General features: G+C 41.5%; 1 long non-coding RNA gene across 1 annotated transcript; it reads right to left on the minus strand.

The window, feature by feature from the left end:
- Nucleotides 1–748: 748 nt before the first annotated feature.
- On the minus strand, nt 749–3,456 carry LOC145133954 (uncharacterized). The gene is made up of 3 exons (XR_013718842.1): nt 2,833–3,456; nt 2,196–2,285; nt 749–872 (listed from the first exon to the last, which is right to left on the minus strand). It is a non-coding gene; the product is annotated as an uncharacterized LOC145133954 (long non-coding RNA).
- Between the last annotated feature and the right edge of the window lie 13,945 nt (nt 3,457–17,401).

Genomic DNA, 17,401 nt, shown 5'->3' on the forward strand with positions numbered 1-17,401 from the left:
TCTATATGCACGCTCTTGGTTTTATGACTACTACGAATTTCGTTTAGATTACTTAGGCTAAAAATCAATTTATCAAAAATTCACTTTTTACGATACGTAAAGCCGTGCCGGTTAATCGTGAAACTTAGAAGAAGCATAACTTCTTCATACGATGTCAGATTTCAACGTTCTTTATACGTACAGAATCCTTGTCACATACAGTATAACTTTAGTTAAAATTATTTATCCTAAATAATCTTCTATTAAAAAGTTATTTTTAACGCTTAATATACCTTAATTGACTTGCCCGAATCTGTGGGTGTTACACATCTTATCTCATCATGTCACCTTCCAAAAAATATTCCCTTTCTCAAACCTTTCCAAATACCAAACCAACCAATACAACTTCCTTGATCTTATCAAACCCTCTTTATATTTTATATATCGTCAACATAATCAAAGCTTACCAATCCACCAATCTATTATATCGATCTTACACCTCCACTGACCCCATCATCCCTTACTCAATTCCTACTTTAAAACATGACAACCCATAACCGTCTCACACTACCAAATATATATCCGCTTAGTTTCCTACCACCCCTCAGCCTAATCACTCATCCTTTGCTATTTTTCCCTCCCCTAATGTAACATCATGAATTTTCACCCAATTTTTTTTTAAACATTTATTTAACAGAATACGTTGCGGAAGACTTATTTTATTTCAAAAGCATCACCAAAGTTACTTTCATGTCAAAACAAACCCATCAAGATTTAAAGTTCACAAAAACATAATGATGAAACCCAACATGCTCAAATGATATCATAACTAAAGATACTAACTAAGATTACCCAAAAGCTCCCATCCTCACCAAGGAATCATGTCAAGCTACCTGTTCCAACACACAAATAAACCAACAAGCAAAGAACAAGTATTAGCATTAGCTAAGTGAGTCAAGATAGTACAGTGTTAAGAGAACACACATATCACAGATAGATTCACACAAAACATCCACACATAGTCAAAGACTCACTAGCAAGACATACAACATCACACCACATAACCAACACAAGTTTAGCTCAATTTATTTTAGTTAGAGCTTGTTTTATTAGTTACTCTCCTCAACGCCGGTGTAACCAATTTAATCTTATCGATTCACCGCTTGAATATTATTATGTAATATTGTGTTACTCCGCTTTACATTAATAATTACTCATCGCTATAATTATTAAAGTATTACCTCTTATTTAGGGTCTATTTATTCACCGCAAAAACCCCCAAAGCAAGACCCCGTTCGCTACTAACGTGACCGACACGACCCAATGCACTAAGTGAGGCGCGACTATCACCCGTAATCATTGCTCCCGGTGCGTTGTGTTCGCTACTCCGACTGTGCACATACGTATACATGCGTTGTCGTTCAGGATTGGTACGAGCGGTGCCAATACCAACAGATACACCTCCCAAATCCCACATGATGTTTGCGCTGGTCCCACCGCTTGACCAACATCACTCCAGTCCCGGTATACCAAGGTGTACTAAGACCATGTCCCGAGTGGTTGTCTAGAAAACTAGTCGGCGTCAAAGTTGGCTTAAGCTCTTTATCCTATAAGTATCTTTCAACCCACTAGGCCATCATAATATCCGGATTGGGTATATACCTATGTCTAGGTTTCTACCCTTCGCCCCGCTAGTGTATTCCCCTTTTTAATTTAATAGTGATTAACTAAATAAGGATTTACACTTTTACCCTTTCAAGTAATCATCTAATTATTATGAAGATTCTTTTATTAACATATTACCTCTGTAAGGGTTATTTTCATGCAAACATGTAATTTCATGAAGTTATTACATTTTACATCACACACTACTTCCATACACAACACATCAATGAAGTTGATACAACAATAGCATGCTTGTCCTAAACCATTTTAAACAAATATTTTCAAACAAGAATTAACATGCTCACATCACATAATGTTCATACACTTCACTCAATCTAGCATGACCCTAACTCACATCTCACACCAAACAAGGAAGAGTCTAGCATGCAACACCCTAGATATCATTACACATAAAACGTTTCAACAATAATGGCATAACAATCAATCATCAAAAGGGGCACATGCATCCTAGATAACTAGGTTCATCCCAATCCATCTAAGATATTAGGTACTCCTAACAATGTACTTTTAAAACCACAAAGTTGACTCACCTTGATGTCGATCGAGAAATCAACGCTTAATCCTCGTAGTATCGTCGTCTCTAGATCTCGGTCCCAGAAGTCATGAAGCATCAAATCTTCCTATAAGACCAATTAATTTATATAAATCCTTGGTCTAAGTATAATAAGTTAGAGTATCTCGTTTATACTTCACACTATCAGCCAACATCAATAACTATAACTTCCTTGTCCCTATATAATTAACTATCTCTAAGTACAGAAAATAGTTATAATAAAAAATGGTTTTTTTTTTATTTAAAACCTCCTACTTGCCAATTTTGCTTATAAATAATTTCCCAGATTCATATATACATATCATATATATTCTATGTATATAAACTCAGTTATATAGCAATAATGTTTTATTTTATACATAACCCCACCATGGATTTGAAATGATTCAATACGTGTTTAGTGTTTTAGCACTAAATATTTATTTAAAGATAATCTATATATAGAATAAGACTATGCATGCATCTTGAAGACTACAGATTATCATCCCAGCTACTGACTTTGGCATGACATATGCAATTTAATTATATTTATTATTATATGTATAATCGCCTATTCAGAAATAGCCGTACAGGTAATATATTACATTAGTAAAGAGGATAGAAAGTATGGGTACCTCCTTCCTTGCTCGGTACAATCACATCCCATATCCACTCGCATATCATCCCTTTCAATTAAGGACTCCTTTAATATTTATCTCCCTTTATATATAACAGACGAGATCCTCATGGATGGACGACATAGAAATCACAACCATGGTGGTCAACGATGTTCGCTCTGCCATCCATGGTCGAAACTCAAAAACTGCCAGGAAGGAGAAGATAAAGACAGACAGCCGCCGGGAAATTAGAACGACCCCGTTGGAGTCACAATCGCTCGCCGGAAACCACAAAAACTAACCTTCTCTCTCTATCTCTTTCTTTCTCCGCCTCCCTAGACGACACACCAAACGGCCAATATGACCACAGTGTTGATTGGTTTTGTAGGTACGTCACCAGAAAATCACGAAGCTTCTCCCGGAGTCTAACCAGCCACCAGAAAACTCGACTCAACACAGGAGTTTAGCCATGTCGGACAAGCCGCAAAGCCTCACTCTTCTCTGCTGCTTCTCTCTTGAGCTCCCCAACACCCACTCGTCGCTAGAACCGTCCCCGAAGAAGAACGAAATCAACTTAATTAAGCGTAGTCGGTGGGACGTAACTGACGGGAGATAAAATGAAGTACGTCCGGTTCTTCTTGATTATTGGGGTTTGTTAAACGAAAATTATAATCTTGGTCCCTAGAGTTCATCCATAATAACACTTTAAACCCAAAAATCAAAATAACTACATGCTATACTTTAAGAAAAATATCACTATAATCCCTAGACTTTATTTATACTATTTATGGATTATATTTACCCTAAATACTCCCAAAATTTAAATTAATTAGATTTATAAACATTTTAGTTATTAGTTAACTCTTTTATTTATTACTTTACGCTCATTTTAATTAATTATCGCATGTTGTAATCCCAAAACAGAAATCGTTTTACTAAGAAATATAATTATTCGAGTAACTGAGAACTAACACCGTTATCGGAATGAAATTTGGGTCGTTACAATTCTTCCCTCCTTAAAATGATTCCGTCCTCGGAATCAGTTTCAATTACGAACACTTAGGGTAACGAAACTTCATATCTTCTCCGACCAGCTAGGTCACTTCTAACTTGTATTTGTCCTTCCATTTGAACTTAATGATCATGACTTATTTCATCTCTCGTTGCTTGGTCTCACTTTAATCATGATGTCAACCAACTCTCCCAACGGCTCGCCACTTGTGCATTAACTCATTGACTCACCATTTGTTTGACAGAAAATCACACAACTCTTAACGTGTTGCGATTGCCAGAGATGAATAATTCTAAACTAAGGAGAGTCTTTTGGTGTCACTCTTTTTCCATCAGTGGGCATTCACAATCACCTCCCTTCCTTACATCCTCTCACACCCCTAAACCAAAATCGAATGTAGATTCTTATTTGTCTTCATCTTGATCTTTGTTCAATCTTGGACAATTGATAACCCTTAACATGTATCATCTTTCCTTTAACAAATTAGACAAACACTTCCAAATATGAGGAACTTGGTCGAATAACCCTCACACAACTAGCTCGTGAAGCTATGTCATCATTACTGAATGAACCAACTTAAAGGTGTGCTTTGGATTTGGAGCTACACCAGAAATGTTGTCAAACTAGAGCTCTACATGATGTGGTGTTTATACACTCGTCAACTCATCAAAGAAAAACATCGTCATATTCCATAGCAAGCTCCACGTTGAAGAGACTCTTGGTCTTCATTGAACCCTCAATCGCACTAGTCAAGAAGGCCTAACATCACCTTGCTAGGCACTCGATTGATATAATCATAGGAATTATAGGAATAGACTTTAGAATAGAATTTTTGAAACATCCCAAAAATACAGTCCAAAAATTTCGTTTGAAACATATTATCAAAAACTATGACCGTCCATAATCAAAAGAAAACCAAGTGTCATGTATCTCAAAATCTCATATCAAATACTGTATCAAAACCAAATGAGAAAATATCATAGTCTCAATCAATCCCAGGCTGAATAAATGATGTGTGCACTGCAATCTTCCCGAGCTCCTCTTTTGAAAACTGAGTACCTGAAACCAAAACTGAAAACTGTAAGCACGAAGCTTAGTGAGTCTCCCCAAACTACCACATACCATACAATAACACATATTGGGCCTTGCCTACTGCATCGGGCCCCGCCCGGCAGCGGGCCGAAGTCCAGAATAACTTGGGCCCCGCCCACTGCATCGGACCGAAGTCCGGAATGTACTGAACATAACAAAACATAAACATATCACATAATCATATATACTGCATCAGACCGAAGCCCGAAACATATAACACATAACACAACATGCATGAATCGCAAAGACATCAAGCATACATAACTACTTCTCAGGATTTCCCCGGCATTGGACCGAAGTCCGGAACACATAACATATAACATGTAAGCTAAATCACTGCATCAGACCCCGCCCGGCATCGGACCGAAGTCCGGAAACATACAATCTGCTTCGGGCTAACCCCAGTATCCTACACTACTAAACGGGCCGACATTGGTGCCTTAGACTCGTTCCTATTGAAAGAGAACTCACCTCACACTGCTGAAGTCCTGCTGACAAAACCATAGCTGCCGGATGATAGATTCCCGATCTTTCAATATCAAAATAACACCTAATTAATAATTGGGTTCTAACTCATAGTCATAAGTCCATGCTTGGGTAAGAGACTACCTTACCCCGATCTTAGCTTGACTCAAGCCCAAGGCCCAATCCAAAGGCCCAAAGGTCTAATAATGGACCAAAGCCCAACTATGGCCCAATTTTCCAAATTGGGCCCAACCTCTACATGGTCTTATCTTAAGGCCCAATTGTTCCGTCCTGTCCAACATGTCTTATTCTAAGGGCCAAAAATCATACAACCATCTAGGCCCAAACTATAGCCCATCTATGGCCCAATTTTCCAAATTGGGCCTGAACCCTCCAATAGGCCTTACCCTAAAGCCCATTAATTTGTTCTAGTCCATTTGCTTGTTCTTGGATGGCCCAACACAAAGCCCAAGTGAAATTAGGGTTTCACATAAATTGATGATTAGGGTTAAGTGTTTCTTACTTAACCCATTAAGGACTTAATCCATTAAGTCCTTTACTCTACTAGATAAATGATATGGAGTAATTTGGGCTTAATACACAATCCAATCCCAATGGCCCGAAGGTGGGTCCAAATAAGTCTAAGGCCCAAATACTCTCAATTAGGTTTTTCTAAACCCTAATTAGGGTTTCCACCCAAACATGGCCCAATAGGCCCAAAATTAATCTTTAAGCCCATTAGGGTTTTGCTAGGTCCATTAGGGTTTTGCTAGTGGGGCACCACCCACTACCACCTCGGGTAGTGGTGGTCAACGGCGGCACACGGCGGCGGCCACCACCTTACGGTGGTGGTTATTATTATTTTTCATTATTCGATGCTAATTACAATTACAAGGCTTTTAATCCAAAAATAACCCACACACTCTAACTAACACACACACACACACCCACACTGTGGTGCCGGCGGTGGCGCTTGGCGGCAGCCACCACCTCACGGTGGTGGCGGTGGCTTTTCCGTGAACTCCGTCTAGACACAACACACACTTCCACAGAAAAGTACACCCACACATAAGTCTTGCCCGGAACAGGAGCACCTCCACCCTCTTGGTGGCGTTTGGCGGCGGCAGGGGTGATTTTACGAGGACAGCCACCACCTCACGGTGGTGGCGGTGATTCCTTTTGGCCTCCAACCATTCAGCAACACAACACACGCACCCATGCGTGAAATAACCCACACAGCACTGCCATGAACAGATGCGAATCGGCAGCCCACACCCGACAAAGAAAACGCAGCTGGAACCTTCTTGGCGATGAGCAACGGCCGGAAGCGACAGCAGCAAGGCGGCGGCGAGCGTAGGCTTGGGCAGCAGCAGAAGAGACGTGAAGAGAGAGTGTGCGACCACCCACGAACCGCAAAAGCACCCACGAACCATGTTTCCCGATCTCGTCGTGCCTTTTTCGTCTTCGTCGGCGGCTGAACATGGCGGCTGCTCCGATAATCCTTCAGTGGTGGCGAGGAGGTGATGGCTGGGCAGATGGAGGGACGAGGTTTGCGGCTGGAGCTTCTCTTGACGGCTGGAGAATATGTTGCACATTAGGGTTAGGTTTTGACATCGTGTGAATGAGAGGGAAATGGGATACGGGGTTAAACTCGTGTCTCATTTCAAACTTGTATCCATATTTCCACAATCAACCCCTCCTCACAAAATCTTCCTCAACTTTAATCCCACATTTACCCTTTAGCCCCTGATTTCATAAATTCATTTCATTCTAGGTACAACATTTACCAATTACACCCCTGTTTCCATATTTCCTCTCAAATCTGATCCCTAATTTAAGAAACAACCCCTTAGCCCCAAAATCTCTTCAAATGAAGTCCTAGAAGTTACCATTTAGTCCCTGCCTTCATAAATACTTACAAAACTAATCTGGAACTCACACTTTTAACCCCCAACTTCTAATATTGTAACAATTAACTCCTCGAGACCAACTCTTATTATAAAATTATTGATTTTAGGGCTACTATCCATTCATCAACTTTATCTATTTATTCATTTAATAAAACGGGGTGTTACAACTTTCCCCCACTTAAATTGGATTTCGTCCTCGAAATCATTTCTTACAATTCCTTACACGCCAAACCACTCAAATAACATGGCCACAATCCTCTGCACACCCTAGTCTTCACCAAGGTAACCGTGACCATCCTTCGTAAGGCCCTAAATTCTGCAGATGAACGAATTACTTGAGACAAGATCACATCTACTCCGTCTGAAATCTGTTGTCTCGAGATGGTCTGAATCCCTGACAAACCACTCATACTAAATCATTATAGATGAACCCTGCGGTGGTTGACTAAGCATTACTCAACAATCTGTTACGCTTATCATACATGAGATCCTCAAATACCATTACTGCTGGAGACCCAAAACTGTCTGAAACACTGATGTGCCTGAAAACACTGAACTGCCTGAAACACTGACTGCCTGAAACACTAAACTGCCTGAAACTGTATGCTGCCACATGGCTGCTTTCCAACATCTACCGAGACCTACCTGGTCTTAATTTTTCGCCAATCATCTGAAATACCGGGTTCCGGCCCGGCTGCGGAGCCAAAGGACTCCCACTTAGTCGCCTCACACGACTTCTGAACGAATTCCTTCTCTAGAACTAGTTGCTACTAGTTACCATGCCACTGAGGCTCTAATAACTTTCTGATCTAACTGATCGAGTCCATACATCGAATCCTGACGTCACCAAACCCAAGGCTAAAAGTGATTGCTACATGACCATTGGTAGCCTCATGTCATGAATGACCTTAAGCAGTCCCCTGCTTCCTTGCTCTCATAGCTGTAGTGGCGCTTCTACAGTCTTATCACTGGCTTAACCAGGTCGAATCCGTCTGGGTAATTCCGAAATCCAATTTGTGGGATTCCATATCCTCACTGCTACACCCGGACTGGTGGGTACTACTGTTCTTTCCGCGTTCTAACAACGCACTCACGCTATCTACCAACCTAGTGAATGCTACGGCTACACCCGCAGACTTACAACACTCTATCACTATCTGGCTACTAGTGAATGCTACGGCTACACCCGCAGACTTACAACACTCTTACACTATCTGGCTGCTAGTGAATGCTCCGACTACACCCGCAGACTTACAACACTCTAACACTATCTGGCTACTAGTGAATGCTACGGCTACACCCGCAGACTTACAACACTCTTCATACTGTATCGAACACGCGCTTGATCCACACTCAACTGAACTCATGTCCTGACTGGAGTCCCCAACCTGGTTCCCCCAAGGCTTGCTGGCAAACATTACGGGAACGTGATCTCCTTATTGGCAAGTTTTTCCGAACTTCCCTCTCACACTATCCTCAAACTATATAGCCGCTTGAGCTGTCTGCCTTCCTTACAAGGATGCGAAACTTATCCCAGTTTCAAAAGAGCTCTTACTTCTGAATCCTTGGATGATTCTCCCCCACTTTGATTCAACTAACATCTTACAACACACAATACTTGAAGGATTCTCAATCCTTCTTACCATTCTATGCCCAATCTACTGAAACCACGCTTACCATTGCTAGTGTTTCAATACTAGACAGTCCAAAAGATCACACCACCTCCAAGAACCCGAATAAAACTCCGGTAATAACCCGCTAAACCCAGGAAGCTCCGAATCTCAGTTGGAGACCTCGAAATCTCCTATTGCATCACGGCCTCTGCCTTGGCCGGATCGACTGGTACACCCTTCTGGTTGACAGGGTGCCCAAGGAATTGCACCCCGCGCAACCAGAACTCACATTTGGAGTACCTTGCAAAAGGTCTCTCCCTCCTCAAAGTCTCTAGCACCTCCCTCAGGTGCTTCTCGTGCTGCTCCTCAGTCTTGGAATAAACCAAGATGACGCTGTACTCTCCCAATCCCGCAATTTGGTAAATGATCTATCGCTATCCGCTAATGCTTCTCGGTATGCAATTGGCATATGACATCTCTTGAAAACATAATTCAGACACAACCGAGGTTAACTCAGGGTTACACTTACTCAACCTTTAGAACAAAAGGCTCCCTTGTGCAGTTTCCCGCAAGTGCTGCACCGAATCTGGTCCTGCTGGTCTCTCGAAAGCTAATCCTAAATTTGGGGTGTCCTCCCGAGACCCTTCAATATAAGCAACTGATCCGGTTCCCTTTTTCCAATGTGCTCCAAGTCCCTATCCCGTTCTCGGGCTCTAGAAGTCATATCATTCAGGGTCTTGCACCCCGAGATACTCACGATCTCCCTGCTATCATTTTACAGTATGTTCTGATAACTTACCTTCTTTATTTCCTCATCTGATGCATACTGCGGCACCATATAAGCTCTTTCCCGAGACTTGGCAGTGATCTGCCACAGTCTCAGTCGTCTGGTGGAGATCTAACAACTCTTGCGCCAACTGCTGCGCCTCAATCGCCTAGGCACCCTCTGCCCAGAATCTGGTCTAAAAAGTCATCCCATGACATAGCATCAACCACATCATCACTCAATCTTTTACCAACCTATTCCTATCAATCTCGTGCTTTGTCCCTCAGGAGACAGGAAGTAAGTCGGATCTCGTCTCCTTTCGAGACAACGTCTGGTACGAAAAGTGTTGGTGACAACTGCCAACCATCTGCTGGTAACTATGGGGTCCCTAACCCCCATGACAGTCTGAAGCCTCACAAACTCTGAATTCCCGAACATCAACGTACGGGTCCCTATCATGACTGCTATCTCAGTGCAGAATGCACTCGGCCTCTCATCACAAATCTCTATAATGCCCTCCTTGATCATAGGAGTCTGATCAATGATACTGCGCGTACTCTCAGATGGAATGGACTCCCTCATCTGACCATCAAGCTGCCCGGCTACAGAGTCCGAGCCTGATCTCTTGTCGACACCAGAACTACCATCCGGTCTACCACGTAGCGTCACTATACTCGGTAATATACCATTACTAACATCACAATACTCGTCAAAACTCGAGGGATATCACACACTACAAGTTCCCTGGTCTTATCTCAGCCTTCCTTGATTCGAGTACGGATCCTCTGCTTTCAGTAGTACGGGCCCATACTACCTTCCACATCTATCCGTACTTTCCTCAAGAACTGCCTTGACTCCACCAAGTCCCTTCTACTGCTACTGATCTCTGCTACTCTCATCCTAGGCCTGCCCTAGGGTAATCACCAACTCACTCTCCGCCATCAGCTGCATAAGAAGTTCCTTCTTTCTTCCCTTAACTAGCTCGCGAATACTATTACATATTACTCAGACTAGATAATTCTTTGAATGAGAGATCCTACCCTACAACGGTTGGACTCAAACAAGAGCTGCGAAATAGAGCTAGACCTAACCTTCTGAAATTATTTAGTCCTTGCAATATGTAACTTAACATATTCGTTTACTAGTTAGTGAAAGACAACTAGAACTCCTAAAAGCACAAAGCAAGCAGCATTCCGGCATTGAGTACACATAATCAAGCATATACTACTCTGGCTATCATACTAACTAATATGTACTAGCATGCAGTTCTCAATAAGCTGGTACACATATAACATGCACATAAGGCATCCTTCTTAGATCCTTAGCCCTAAACTAGCATGCAGTTCTCATAAAGCTGATACACATATAATAGGCACATAAGGCATCCTTCCTAGATCCTTAGTCCTAATCTAGCATGCAGTTCTCATAAAGCTGATATCCATATCATAACACGAACTTGTATGGGTAATTTGGGAGTACTTACTTGAGCTCGGTTGATTGCATGAACCACACCTTTTTCTCTTTTCAAAGTTCTTTTCTTTCTAAAAATTCGTTTCGCTTTTTTCTAAAAACTTTTCTTTCCTCAAAATCCTTCTTACAAAAATTGATTTTCCTTTTGAAAATTTCTATACCAATCCCTTAGTTTGAGTTCAGACACACCCGGAAGTGTGCCCGAATCCCTCAAACCAAGGCTCTGATACCAACTTGCTACATCCCAAAAATACAGTCCAAAAATTTCGTTTGAAACATATTATCAAAAACTATGATCGTCTATAATCAAAAGAAAAACAAGTGTCATGTATCTCAAAATCTCATATCAAATATTGTATCAAAACCAAATGAGAAAATATCAGAGTCTCAATCAATCCCAGGCTGAACAAATGGTGTGTGCACTACAATCTTCCCGAGCTCCTCTTTTGAAAACTGAGTACCTGAAACCAAAACTGAAAACTGTAAGCACGAAGTTTAGTGAGTCTCCCCAAACTACCACATACCATACAATAACACATATTGGGCCTTGCCCACTGCATCGGGCCCCGCCCGGCATCGGACCGAAGTCCGTACTAACTTGGGCCCCGCCCACTGCATCGGGCCCTGCCCGGCATCAGACCGAAGTCCGGAATAACTTGGGCCCCGCTCACTGCATCTGGCCCCGCCCGGCATCGGATCGAAGTCCGGAATAACTTGGGCCCCGCCCACTGCACAGACCGAAGTCCGGAATGTACTGAACATAACAAAACATAAACATATCACATAATCATATATACTGCATCGGACCGAAGCCCGGAACATATAACACATAACACAACATGCATGAATCGCAAAGACATCAAGCATACATAACTACTTCTCGGGATTTCCCCGGCATCGGACCGAAGTCCGGAACACATAACATATAACATGTAAGCTAAATCACTGCATCGGGACCCGCCCGACATCGGACCGAAGTCCGGAAACATACAATCTGCATCGGGCTAACCCCGATATCCTACACTACTAAACGGGCCGATATTGGTGACTTAGACCCGTTCCTACTGAAAAAGAACTCACCTCACACTGCTGAAGTCCTGCTGACAAAACCATAGCTGCCGGATGACAGATTCCCGATATGTCAATATCAAAATAACATCCAATTAATAATTGGGTTCTAACTCATAGTCATAAGTCCATGCTTGGGTAAGAGACTACCTTACCCCGATCTTAGCTTGACTCAAGCCCAAGGCCCAAAGGTCTAATAATGGACCAACCCCCAACTATGGCCAAATTTTCCAAATTGGGCCCAACCTCTACATGGTCTTGTCTTAAGGCCCAAATGTTCCGTCCAATCCAACATGTCTTACTCTAAGGGCCAAAAATCATACAACCATCTAGGCCCAAACTATGGCCCATCTATGGCCTAATTTTCCAAATTGGGCCTAAACCCTCCTATGGGCCTTACCCTAAAGCCCATTAATTTGTTCTAGTCCATTTTCTTATTCTTGGATGGCCCAACATAAAGCCCAAGTGAAATTAGGGTTTCACATAAATTGATGATTAGGGTTAAGTGTTTCTTACTTAACCCATTAAAGACTTAATCCATTAAGTCCTTTACTCTACTAGATAAATGATATGGAGTAATTTGGGCTTAATACATAATCCAATCCCAATGGCCCAAAGGTGGGTCCAAATAAGTCTACGGCCCAAATACTCTCAATTAGGGTTTTCTAAACCCTAATTGGGGTTTCCACCCAAACATGGCCCAATAGGCCCAAAATTAATCTTTAAGCCCATTAGGGTTTTTCTAGGTCCATTAGGGTTTTGCTAGTGGGGCACCACCCATTACCACCTCGGGTAGTGGTGGTCAACGGCGGCACACGGCGGCGGCCACCACCTTACGGTGGTGGTTATTATTATTTTTCATTATTAGATGCTAATTACAATTACAAGGCTTTTAATCCAAAAATAACCCACACACTCTAACTAACACACACACAGCCACACTGTGGTGGCCGGCGGTGGCGCTTGGAGGCAGCCACCACCTCACGATGGTGACGGTGGCTTTTCCGTGAACTCCGGCTAGACACAACACACACAACACACACTTCCACAGAAAGCACACCCACGCATAAGTCTTGCCCAGAACAGGATCACCTCCACCCTCTTGGTGGCGTGTGGCGGCGGCAGGAGTGATTTTACGAGGACAGCCACCACCTCACGGTGGTGGCGGTGATTCCTTTTGGCCTCCAACCATTCAGCAACACAACACACGCACCCATGCATGAAATAACCCACACAGCACTGCCATGAACATATGCGAATCGGCAGCCCACACCCGACAAAGAAAACGCAGCCGAAACCTTCTTGGTGATGAGCAACGGCCGGAAGCGACAACAACAAGGCGGCGGTGAGCGTAGGCTTGGGCAGCAGCAGAAGAGACATGAAGAGAGAGTGTGCGACCACCCACGAACCGGAAAAGCACCCACGAACCATGTTTCCCGATCTCGTCATGCCTTCTTCGTCTTCGTCGGCGACTGAACATGGCGGCTGCTCCGATAATCCTTCAGTGGTGGCGAGGAGGTGACGGCTAGGCAGATGGAGGGACGAGGTTTGCGGCTGGAGCTTCTTTTGGCGGCTGGAGAATAAGTTGCACATTAGGGTTAGGTTTTGCCATCGTGTGAATGAGAGGGAAATGGGATACGGGGTTAAACCCGTGTCTCATTTCAAACTTGTATCCATTTTTCCACAATCAACCCCTCCTCACAAAATCTTCCTCAACTTTAATCCCACATTTACCCTTTAGCCCCTGATTTCATAAATTCATTTCATTCTAGGTACAACATTTACCAATTACACCCCTGTTTCCATGTTTCCTCTCAAATCCGATCCCTAATTTAACAAACAACCCCTTAGCCCCAAAATCTCTTCAAATGAAGTCCTAGAAGTTACCATTTAGTCCCTACCTTCATAAATACTTACAAAACTAATATGGAACTCACACTTTTAACCCCCAACTTCTAATATTGTAACAATTAACTCCTCGAGACCAACTCTTATTATAAAATTATTGATTTTAGGGCTACTATCCATTCATAAACTTTATCTATTTATTCTTTTAATAAACGGGGTGTTACAATTTTCTCATCATAGTCCTACTCTCCCTCGACAAGCAGAATACGAACATGCTTTAGCGTAGAGGATTTCAGTCTGGTTGGCGGAAAACTGAACCATACTAACAACAACATTGAACGACTCGATTCTAAAAGGAAATCAACATCAAGGAAAATTATGGTCATCCACCGAGATTCCACATGCGCCAAACATTTTCCAACACCCAACTAGATCGCCCACAGCTGCATTATTATCTAAATTTGAAATCAACTGACTCTGAGGTACATCAAAACAAGCACAAAAGAAAAGAATGATGCAAAAGATCCACCAAACGTACAACTATTCCAACTCTGTGTACTGAGCACCAAGTCCTCGGGTTTCTTCGTGGTTCCTCTAGTCCCAAATATATATCATGTGCTTATGATAGTACGGGCCCAATACTAACGTTCACACCTATATATTTTTGCTTCTAGCATTCCCACAAAGTAACCTATCTCGCTGGTTTAGGTTATATATTGGTACACCTATTCCGCTCCCGAGATTCCATAACCTACTAGAATCCATAAACTTTGATAAAACTCCACTTCCCCGTATGCCATCAACAAACGATAAACAAACAACTTGCAAGACTTGTGGAATATGTGTAGTCAAATCATCACTCCAACATGATCTTCCATTTCCTCTATACGTGCAACACCATCTGAACTATGAATTCTCTAGGATCACTAAGCTTGTAGGTCACGAGCAGTTCCCCTAACATCAAGCGATATCAACGATTACTCGATCCACAAGAGAGAAGAGAGTATACTCTCATAAGGAAAATAAATAAGAGTCCTAAAGGACTATAAAAAATAACAAATAACTCTCAGCACACACCCCCCCCCCCTTTAGATCCTAAGCACCTAATTGAGCCAATCTACACTGTGAGTCTGAACAGCAGCCTCTGTATTCAGTTCACTCACAGCATGGCTCTGATACCAACTTGTAACATCATGAATTTTCACCCAATTTTTTTAAACATTTATTTAACAGAATACGTTGCGGAAGACTTATTTTATTTCAAAAGCATCACCAAACTTACTTTCATGTCAAAACAAACCCATCAAGATTTAAAGTTCAGAAAAACATAATGATGAAACCCAACATGCTCAAATGGTATCATAACTAAAGATACTAACTAAGACTACCCAAAAGCTCCCATCCTCACCAAGTAATCATGTCAAGCTACCTGTTCCAACACACAAATAAACCAACAAGAAAAGAACAAGTGTTAGCATTAGCTAAGTGAGTCAAGATAGTACAGTGTTAAGAGAACACACATATCACAGATAGATTCACACAAAACATCCACACACAGTCAAAGACTCACTAGCAAGACATACAACATCACACCACATAACCAACACAGGTTTAGCTCAATTTATTTTAGTTAGAGCTTGTTTTATTAGTTACTCTCCTCAACGCCGCTGTAACCAATTTAATCTTATCGATTCACCGCTTGAATATTATTATGTAATATTTTGTTACTCCGCTTTACATTAATAATTACTTACCGCTCGTCGCTATAATTATTAAAGTATTACCTCTTATTTAGGGTCTATTTATTCACCGCAAAAACCCCCAAAGCAAGACCCCGTTCGCTACTAACGTGACCGGCACAACCCAATGTACTAAGTAAGGCGCGACTCTCACCCGTAATCATTGCTCCCGGTGCGCTGCGTTCGCTACTCTGACTGTGCACATACGTATACATGCGTTGTCGTTCAGGATTGGTACGAGCGGTGCCAATACCAACAGATACACCTCCCAAATCCCACGTGATGTTTGCGCTGGTCCCACCGCTTGACCAACATCACTCCAGTCCCGGTATACCAAGGTGTACTAAGACCATGTCCCGAGTGGTTGTCTAGAAAACTAGTCGGCGTCAAAGTTGGCTTAAGCTCTTTATCCTATAGGTATCTTTCAAGCCACTAGGCCATCATAATATCCGGATTGGGTATATACCTATGTCTAGGTTTCTACCCTTCGCCGCGCTAGTGTGTTCCCCTTTTTAATTTAATAGTGATTAATTAAATAAGGATTTACACTTTTACCCTTTCAAGTAATCATCTAATTATTATGAAGATTCTTTTATTAACATATTACCTCTGTAAGGGTTATTTTCATGCAAACATGTAATTTCATGAAGTTATTACATTTTACATCACACACTACTTCCATACACAACACATCAATGAAGTTGATACAACAATAGCATGCTTGTCCTAAACCATTTTAAACAAATATTTTCAAACAAGAATTAACATGCTCACATCACATAATGTTCATACACTTCACTCAATCTAGCATGACCCTAACTCACATCTCACACCAAACAAGGAAGAGTCTAGCATGCAACACCCTAGATATCATTACACATAAAACATTTCAACAATAATGGCATAACAATCAATCATCAAAAGGAGCACATGCATCCTAGATAACTAGGTTCATCCCAATCCATCTAAGATATGAGATACTCCTAACAATGTACTTTTAAAACCACAAAGTTGACTCACCTTGATGTTGATCGAGAAATCAACGCTTAATCATCGTAGTATCGTCGTCTCTAGATCTCGGTCCCAAAAGTCATGAAGCATCAAATCTTCCTATAAGACCAATTAATTTATATAAATCCTTGGTTTAAGTATAATAAGTTAGAGTATCTCGTTTATACTTCACACTATCAGCCAACATCAATAACTATAACTTCCTTGTCCCTATATAATTAACTATCTCTAAGTACATGAAATAGTTATAATAAAAAATGGTTTTTTTTATTTAAAACCTCCTACTTGCCAATTTTGCTTATAAATAATTTCCCAGATTCATATATACATATCATATATATTCTATGTATATAAACTCAGTTATATAGCAATAATGTTTTATTTTATACATAACCAAGTAAATAATTTCCTATAAGTATAATTTCCTATAAGTATAATTTCCCAGACTTTGGCATGACATATGCAATTTAATTATATTTATTATTATATGTATAATCGCCTATTTAGAAATAGCCGTACAGGTAATATATTACATTAGTAAAGAGGATACAAAGTATGGGTACCTCCTTCCTTGCTCGGTAGAATCACATCCC

The sequence above is a fragment of the Lactuca virosa genome, chromosome 8 (genome assembly GCF_052849685.1).
Source record: "Lactuca virosa cultivar CGN04683 chromosome 8, Lactuca_virosa_CGN04683_v6, whole genome shotgun sequence".
Lineage (NCBI taxonomy): Eukaryota > Viridiplantae > Streptophyta > Magnoliopsida > Asterales > Asteraceae > Lactuca > Lactuca virosa.